This window comes from Crinia signifera, chromosome 19 (assembly GCF_055691185.1).
Source record: "Crinia signifera chromosome 19, ASM5569118v1, whole genome shotgun sequence".
NCBI lineage: Eukaryota > Metazoa > Chordata > Amphibia > Anura > Myobatrachidae > Crinia > Crinia signifera.
Window position 1 is genome coordinate 70,249,824 of NC_139226.1, and position 8,428 is coordinate 70,258,251.

The window sequence follows — 8,428 nt, forward strand, 5'->3', positions numbered from 1 at the left end:
GGAGCAAACCAAAAGACAAATGTGCCTTTTTGGGCGCACTCTTTATTGTAAAAATTTGATATGATTACTGCATTAAGACATAACTTTTAATTAACTTCTTACACTAAAATACTATGAGCATTCAACCATTTACGATCAATCGTTTGGTGGATATTCAATTTAATTAACAGTCAAGAGACAAAAAATCACACATAACATAGAAATAAGACATGAACAGACAAACAGTAAAATACATGCTGTACTAATGGCTTGTCTCAATGTGCAACCCAATATCTGGTCACATTTAATTGCCTTAATCTGGTCATATTTAATTGCCTCAGCAAGATATCAATTTTTTCTATGTTATCATTAACTGGTTTTTAAAAAAAAATACATGATGCCTCAGCAAAATATCAACTGGTAGCTCAGCCGCTTCAGCTCCGACCATCTCTCATGCTCATCAATGGAAATATCAAGTCAACTGTTGCCCCTTATGATCAGATGGAAAAGAGAAAAAAAGGGAAATCCTTATCAGGTAATTGAAAATGGAGAAAAATAACCCCAGTGAACAGTACTCCTACAACCGGTGGCTCCTGAGTATCTGCTGTTCAATCACCCGTCTGAGTTACCAACCAGTCAGGTCGCCAGGAGTCTCCTCTCTGGTTAGTGAACTGGCCCCATCCAGGCACTGCTGGATTCTGGCCTCTATGGGGGTATATATAGGTAACCTATTGGACTGAGTGTTGAATGAGAGTACCAGGTTGGTTGTTATATGGGAGTTAGGGTACAGTGCACTTCTGCTGTCCAATTCAGCCACGTGAGTCACCTTGGTGCTTTGCAGTATTGCAAGGAGACACCGTGGGCTGAATGGATGAGAGAGTGTTTTGAAAAGAGTGAATCCCAGTGACAGGTTGTCAGTTAACCACTAAATGGGACTTCTGCTTTCAGAGATCTGCAAGCATCGAATCACTGATGAGAGAGCCCCAGATAAATGGATGCCTAACCGACATACGATAGAGGATTTTAATTAGATAAAAAGTAGGATTATATTTGGAAGAAAGAAAGATGGAAAGATAAGGATTTTATAAGACAGTACATAGTACCCAGAGATAATCTTGATTGAGTTGCACTGGGTGGCTGAAAACCAGCATCGCTCTGGGTGTCCCAGTGTGTACCAAAGTCTCAACCAACTTATTGATGGTCCTTTGAAGGAATAAATTGTCACCTAAGAGGGTGCAACAAATCTATTTCTTAATATACAGGGCAGTCAATTACCTTGGTATTAAATCACTGCTGCTGTTTACTCTGTGGCTTTTATCTAAAATGGATACAGTGTGAACTATATGCATGTATTCAAACAATAGTAACATTAGCACTGGATATTGTTACACTTATGCATTGGTTGATTGACACTCTATATACTTTTGTTAAGCTGACTGTTTAATCAGAGGTCAATTGATGCTCCTTAATGTAACAACTAACAATAATGCATACATATATCTAGCATTTATGAATTCAACTGTACCCACACAAATTTAAACATGAAAAGAATGTAAATTGCTATCGAAATAAACAAATCAGAAGCCACAGAATAAGTGACTGTTAGCAAAGCATGGGAGTGAAGTTTCTGGCCGTGTCGGCTCACTTAATGAGGAGTAATGCTGCCGGCAAAATCCCAGGAACTGCAATAAAAATACCTGTATGTACCAGCAAAAGTCAGACCCATATAGAATAATGATTTTTATCTATAAGGATTCGCGCTCCGGGTATAGCCATTAAATGCTGCTCATTTAAAGGTGCATATTGCCGCATATGTTTGCTATATGAGCTCCGTCAATGGTTATGACACCTGTGGATTTAATCATTAAACAGACTGACTCGGGAGGGCAAAAAGTGAGACCAAAATTTCATACATACAGCCCACACAAGCACATTACTTAATCATTAAACAGACTGACTCGGGAGGGCAAAGAGAGAAACCAAAGTTTCATACATCCAGCCCGCACAAGCACATTGCTTATATAAGTGCACCTTGGCAAATTGAAAATGCTGAAATGAAGTAATGCTATAATTAGGTATGCTGTGTGGTATTAGGTACCTCCGTGGAGCCGTATATGCACTGAGTATATACACCTGCACAGTGGCGTAACTATAAATTTTGCTCCCCCCAGCCAAAATATTTTCAGGCGCCCCCCCACTTACTGTCCCTTATACATTAGGCAATCCATCTTAATGTCACTTATACTATATGATGCACACTGTAATTACACTCACACTATACACCCCACACCATAATGTACAGTACCTTACACTATACACTCTATGGTTAGGGTTATAGGATGTGGTGTGCATGTATGGTTAAGGTTATAGGCTGCGGTGTGTTTGTATGGTTAGGGTTATAAGCTGCGGTGTGTGAGTGTATGGTTAGGGTTATAGGCTGCAGTGTGTGAGTGTGTGGTTAGGGTTATAGGCTGCGGTGTGTGTGTATGGTTAGGGTTATAGGCTGCTGTGTGGGTGTATGGTTAGGGTTATAGGCTGCGGTGTGTGTGTATGGTTAGGGTTATAGACTGCGGTGTGTATGGTTAGTGTTATAGGCCACGGTGTGTGTGTATGGTTAGGGTTATAGGCTGCGGTGTGTGTGAATGGTTAGGGTTATAGGCTGCGGTGTGTGTGTATGGCTAGGGTTATAGGCTGCGGTGTGTGTGTGTATGGTTAGGGTTATAGGCCGCGGGGTGTGTGTGTGTGTATGGTTAGGGTTATAGGCTGCGGTGTGTGTGTGTATGGCTAGGGTTATAGGCTGCGGTGTGTGTGTGTATGGTTAGGGTTATAGGCCGCGGGGTGTGTGTGTGTGTATGGTTAGGGTTATAGGCTGCGGTGTGTGTGTGTATGGTTAGGGTTATAGGCTGCGGTGTGTGTGTATGGTTAGGGTTATAGGCTGCGGTGTGTGTGTGTGTGTATGGCTAGGGTTATAGGCTGCGGTGTGTATGGTTAGGGTTATAGGCCGCGGGGTGTGTGTGTATGGTTAGGGTTATAGGCTGCGGTGTGTGTGTGTGTATGGTTGGGTTATAGGCTGCGGTGTGTGTGTGTATGGTTAGGGTTTTAGGCTGCAGGGTGTGTGTGTGTATGGACAATACAAAAAACAAAAAAGTGTAGAAAAGTCCCAAGGCGCTATCTGTCCTTGCAGCCACCGACCCAAATGGAGGAACATTCGGAACTCCTCACTGGCAAGTACTGTAGAACGAAGAAGGGTCTCGACGGCGCTGAACAGGTATGTCCCTCGAAATGTGTGTTGCTCGTGATGTAGGGCAAAAGATATATGAAAAAAAAAACGTGTTAGATTTTTCAAAAAAAAAAAAAGGAAGAAAAGACGGGGTGTTTAAAAAACCCTTAGTAGGGGGATTCGTACCCAGACTCACAGGGTAGGGGTGTGGTAAAGGTGTATAAAGGTATCTTTATTTAAAGGGGTCCACCCGTGCAGATAGAAAATAGCTGGAGTACCAAGATAGTGGAACAGTGTCCAAGATGGCGTACCGTACTCACTGTATGTACAGGAGCTTAACGTATATAAAGGTATCTTTGGTCACACACAGTACAATAATGCCTAGGCAGAGAAGTGAGTTTTCATCTTTTATCTTTGTTTTTATTGCATTGGACTTTCTGTGTGTGGCTATTGGCCAATTGGCCACATATCAGGTGTACCAATAATAAATCTTTTATTGAGACCGGTCCTCCTTTCTTTTATATACTATACACCCCTGGGATGGGGTTGATAAAGATCTGAGAGACCCGGCTACATTCAAAAAGAAACCTTTATATGTGTATCCCACCTACCCACATAGTGAGTACGGTAGGCATCTGCAATCTCTGGATATATTTTTGTACTGTGTGTGACCAAAGATACCTTTATATACGTTAAGCTCCTGTACATACAGTGATACCTTTATACACCTTTACCACACCCCTACCCTGTGAGTCTGGGTACGAATCCCCCTACTAAGGGTTTTTTAAACACCCCGTCTTTTCTTCCTTTTTTTTTTTTTGAAAAATCTAACACGTTTTTTTTTTCATATATCTTTTGCCCTACATCACGAGCAACACACATTTCGAGGGACATACCTGTTCAGCGCCGTCGAGACCCTTCTTCGTTCTACTGTGTGTGTGTATGGTTAGGGTTATAGGCTGCAGGGTGTGTGTGTGTATGGTTAGGGTTATAGGCTGCAGGGTGTGTGTGTAGTTGGGGATATAGGCCGGGGTGTGTGTATGGTTAGGGTTATAGGCTGCGGTGTGTGTGTGTATGGTTAGGGTTATAGGCTGCGGTGTGTGTGTGTGTGTAAGTGTATGGTTAGGGTTATAGGCTGCGGGGGGGGTAGGTGTACACACTCACACGTTATTGTACTTATCTTCTCCTGCAGAGGTCTCTCTGCTGGCTTGAAGTCTGCACAGCCGTGCAGCCTGGAGCAGGAGGGTTCTATAAGGCACTAGCAGGCAATGAAACAGCGCTGCAGGCGCTATGTGGAGACACCTTTGGGCGGTGAGTGACAGCTCCCCCAGCATAATTTCACAGCAGGCGCCGTGTCCTCAGCTCCCCCGGCATATGACACAGCGCCAACTCCGTCTCCATATATATATAGCGCCGGGGCTCTCCTCACTCACTACAGGAGGGACGCTGGTACAGAGCGCGGGCACAGCACACTACAGCGTTGGGCACCCCCCACAAGCAGCGCTACAATTGGCTGGTAACAGAGCGCTGAGGGGCTAACTGTGCTGTCACTCAGAGATGTGACAGCGCAGGACGACGCTGGTATAGAGCGCAGGCACAGCACACTACAGCGCTGGGCACCCCCCACAAGCAGCGCTACAATTGGCTGGTAACAGAGCGCTGAGGGGCTAACTGCGCTGTCACTCAGAGATGTGACAGCGCAGCACCGCCTATACCTGGGGATGGCGGCTGCAGGGGTCAAACAGCCTGTGGGCTGCTGCTGGGGTTGCTATGGAGAAGGTTGCCGAGCGCACCTCTCCAACACCTGCGCCCCTGTGGCCCCGGCTCCCCCCCCCGCCACCGCTGGGGCTGCTAATCGCTAGTTACGCCACTGCACCTAGCGGTACTGTTGTTGCTACATAATTACCATCATTATAGGTACAACCAGTTACTCTGTGACAATCTTCACATAATGCATATAACTACATTTTATGCAATCATCATGCAAATGTGAATTCATAGACAGTGCCTTTTATGTTCTATGTTTTTCGTGTGTCTTGTGTGTGTCAAGTATACACAGTCCATGTGTATATGTCCGTCTAGTACTTATTTTAAATGATATTCTAAATAAAAGCTAAATTTTATGACACTTAAATATCCTATCACTCACTACTATCTTTATACAACAAATACTTTTGTCTACTGTGTAATACTAGTTTGTACTAATTTCTACTGTAAGGAGCGCCTCAAGGGCACTCTTGTGCTATGCTTTCTCCTTCCTACCTTTCCTAATGACAAATTGATTTTCTTCACATTGAGATTACGTTATTTAATCTCTCCAGAAAGAGTGCCCCACAAAAAGAGAGTCTTTCCCCCCTTTTTTTCTTACAATATTCCTATTACTCTCAAGGGTGCACCTCCACCACAATAAAACTTCAGGAGAACAGAATCCTCCTCATACTTTACATACTGGTGGAACAATACCAACCATTTTCTAAAAACTACAGAGTCTACCAATAAGCCTAACCTGTGCACCGGTCAAATCCCCAATCCCCCCTACCCTACAAAATTACTCTCGTAGTATGGTAAGCTTATGGAGTTTTAATTGCACAGGAAATCACACAATGACATAAGATAGAAAGATTAAAAATCTTACATTAAAAAGTTGGCTGGAGGAAAGTGTCATTGTATCCCTCAAAGCATTTCATCTCTTATGCATACCACAGTTTATATGTATATCCCATATATACTGTGGTATGCTTCTGTGCGTGATTTGGACTGCCATGATTAAGGGCCTAGTTTGGTCCGAAATGTCGGTTTACCACTTATGGATTTGGTGGAATAAAAAGCATTGATTTACTGCTGTATGGTGAGCGCCCTGATTACATAAAGCTTGTGTGTGTGTGTGTGTGTGTGTGTGTGTATTATAAGGGCACGTATAAGGCTGAATCCAACGAACGGATTTTTCCCATAGGGAACTTTTCGGATGGGGGCATGGTGTTTGAGGGACTGCACCTCAAAAGTGACTGGACGTACTGAGCTGAAATTTGGCATGTACGCGTAGAATCGTCAACCGGTGCTGCTTGCCAAATTTCAGGTCGAAATATTAAAAAATGAGCAATTGGGAGCGATCTAAACTTCCAACTGCCAGTTTTTTTCTGACACTTGAGAAATTACACTTTGTCACCCATGTTAGTCTATGAGCGTTTTTTTGGGAAGGCATAACTCGGGGTAGAGGAACAATTGAGACTTGGGGTTTGTTTTATTAGGTAGATATTGTCCCAGTGGAGTGCCTTTTGGGGTTGAGGATTTTCAGATAGTTAGTTAGTGAAACGTCCCCCATTATAAAGATAGGATGTTTCAACTTGTTGCGCAGCCGCAGAAGCCACCAGGAGGGGGAGTACACAGAGAGGCTTCACTTAGGTATGCCAAGATGGCCGACAGTGAAGCGATGGGAACTGCTGCGGCCAGAACCTCCTGTAGGTATGTGCGCTCTCCACCCCCGCCCCATTAGCTTCTCATCCCCCTTCACCGTGTGTCCTGGGGACTGTATATGGACGGCACCCCAGCCCCGCTGATTGTGCAGTTTGAGTGTGGTCTATAATAGGCTCCGAGGCAGCAGCAGCAGGAATGAATGGGAAGACCCGGTGGCAGTATATCGCCATGTCCGCCCATTCATTCCTGTTGCTGCCTCGAAGACTATTATATACCACAATATCAAACCGCATCTGCAGTGGGGCCGGGTGCCGTCCATACTCACCCCGGCCCCGCTTGAGAGCCCTGACGGAGACAGCAGGGGGCTCCGGCGGCAGTGTCATACAGAGCACAGCACATGAGCTGCTAGTGTGACTGTGCATATCTATTTTCAGCAGTGAGCTCATCCCCCTGAACCTTGTGTCCAGACCCGGGGACTGTGCCCCCGCTGCTTGTGTGGTCGGAGTCTGGTCTATATAATGGGCTCCGAGGCAGCAGCAGGAATGAATGGGAGGACGCGGCGGCAGTATACCGCCATGTCCACCCATTCATTCCTGCTGCTGCCTCAGAGACCATTATAGATTGCACAAGCAGTGGTGCCGGGGTGCCGTCCATATACACCTCAGCCCTGCTCCCCGCTGGATAGCACTGACGGGCTCCGGCGGCAGTGTCACACTGACAGAGGCACAGCACAGCGTGCACTTGATGCAGGAAGGTGGTCAAGGAGGCAAGGAACTTGGGAGAGAGCTGCTAGTGTGCATATCTATTTTCAGCAGCTCCTCCCCTGCAATTGCACTGCACAACATCCAGTCCCCGCCTCCTCTGCCTTTTTGTATTCAGCCACAGTCGGCAGATTCATTCAACAAGGTGGGGAAGAATATGTGTTTGGGGTTTGGGAGAGAAGACAGGCTGCACTTCAAGTGTGTGTTTGGGATGGAAGCAGCTCATTGTCTGTATGAGAAATCAGTAGTTTGAATGTGTTTGTGTATGGAGAGGTAACAGTCATTAGTCCGTGGTTGTGTGTTTGATTTGGGGAGGCAGCACTCTGTAATTCTAGTGTTTGTATGTGTGTAGGTATGTATGGGCAATCTGCAGTCTGAGTGTGGGGAGTAGACAGTCCATTTGTGTGTGTGTGTGTGTGTGTGTGTGTGTGTGTGTGTGTAGAGAGAGAGCAGGTTACAATCCATGTGTGTGTTTGGCCAGTATGTTTGTCTGTATACATGTGTCTATGGGCAGTCTGAGTGTGGGGAGGGCACAGTCCATTAGTGTTTGTGTAGAGAGAGCAGGTTACAATCCATGTGTGAGTTTGGGCAGTATCATATGTCTGTATGCATGTGTTCATGGGCAGTCTGAGTGTGGGGAGGAGAGTCTTGTGTGCATGTGTGAGAGAGCAGTTTCTTGCAATTAGTTTGGGTGGGGGTGCAGTCTGAGCTATACAAAGTGTGGAGGATCAGTGCTACTAAGTGACCCTAAATGTTGCACTTACTGTGTGTAGAATGTATGTGCTATCATATGACAGTATTATGCCTGTCATTCAGATCAAATAGTTTGCGTGATTAAAATTGGTATATCCCCCTTTAGCGTCGCGTCACCCCACCCCACCATCTCTTTCCTCTTGTTTTGGTTTTCCCACCCTTTTCTATAGTCACCTCACCCCCTCTTGCTCACCCCATCATCTCACCGTCTCTCGCCTCACCTCTTCTAGCCCTGTCTCCTCATCCACTCTCTCACCTCAACCCTTCTCGCCCCGTCACCCTCACTCCCTTTATCCCCGTC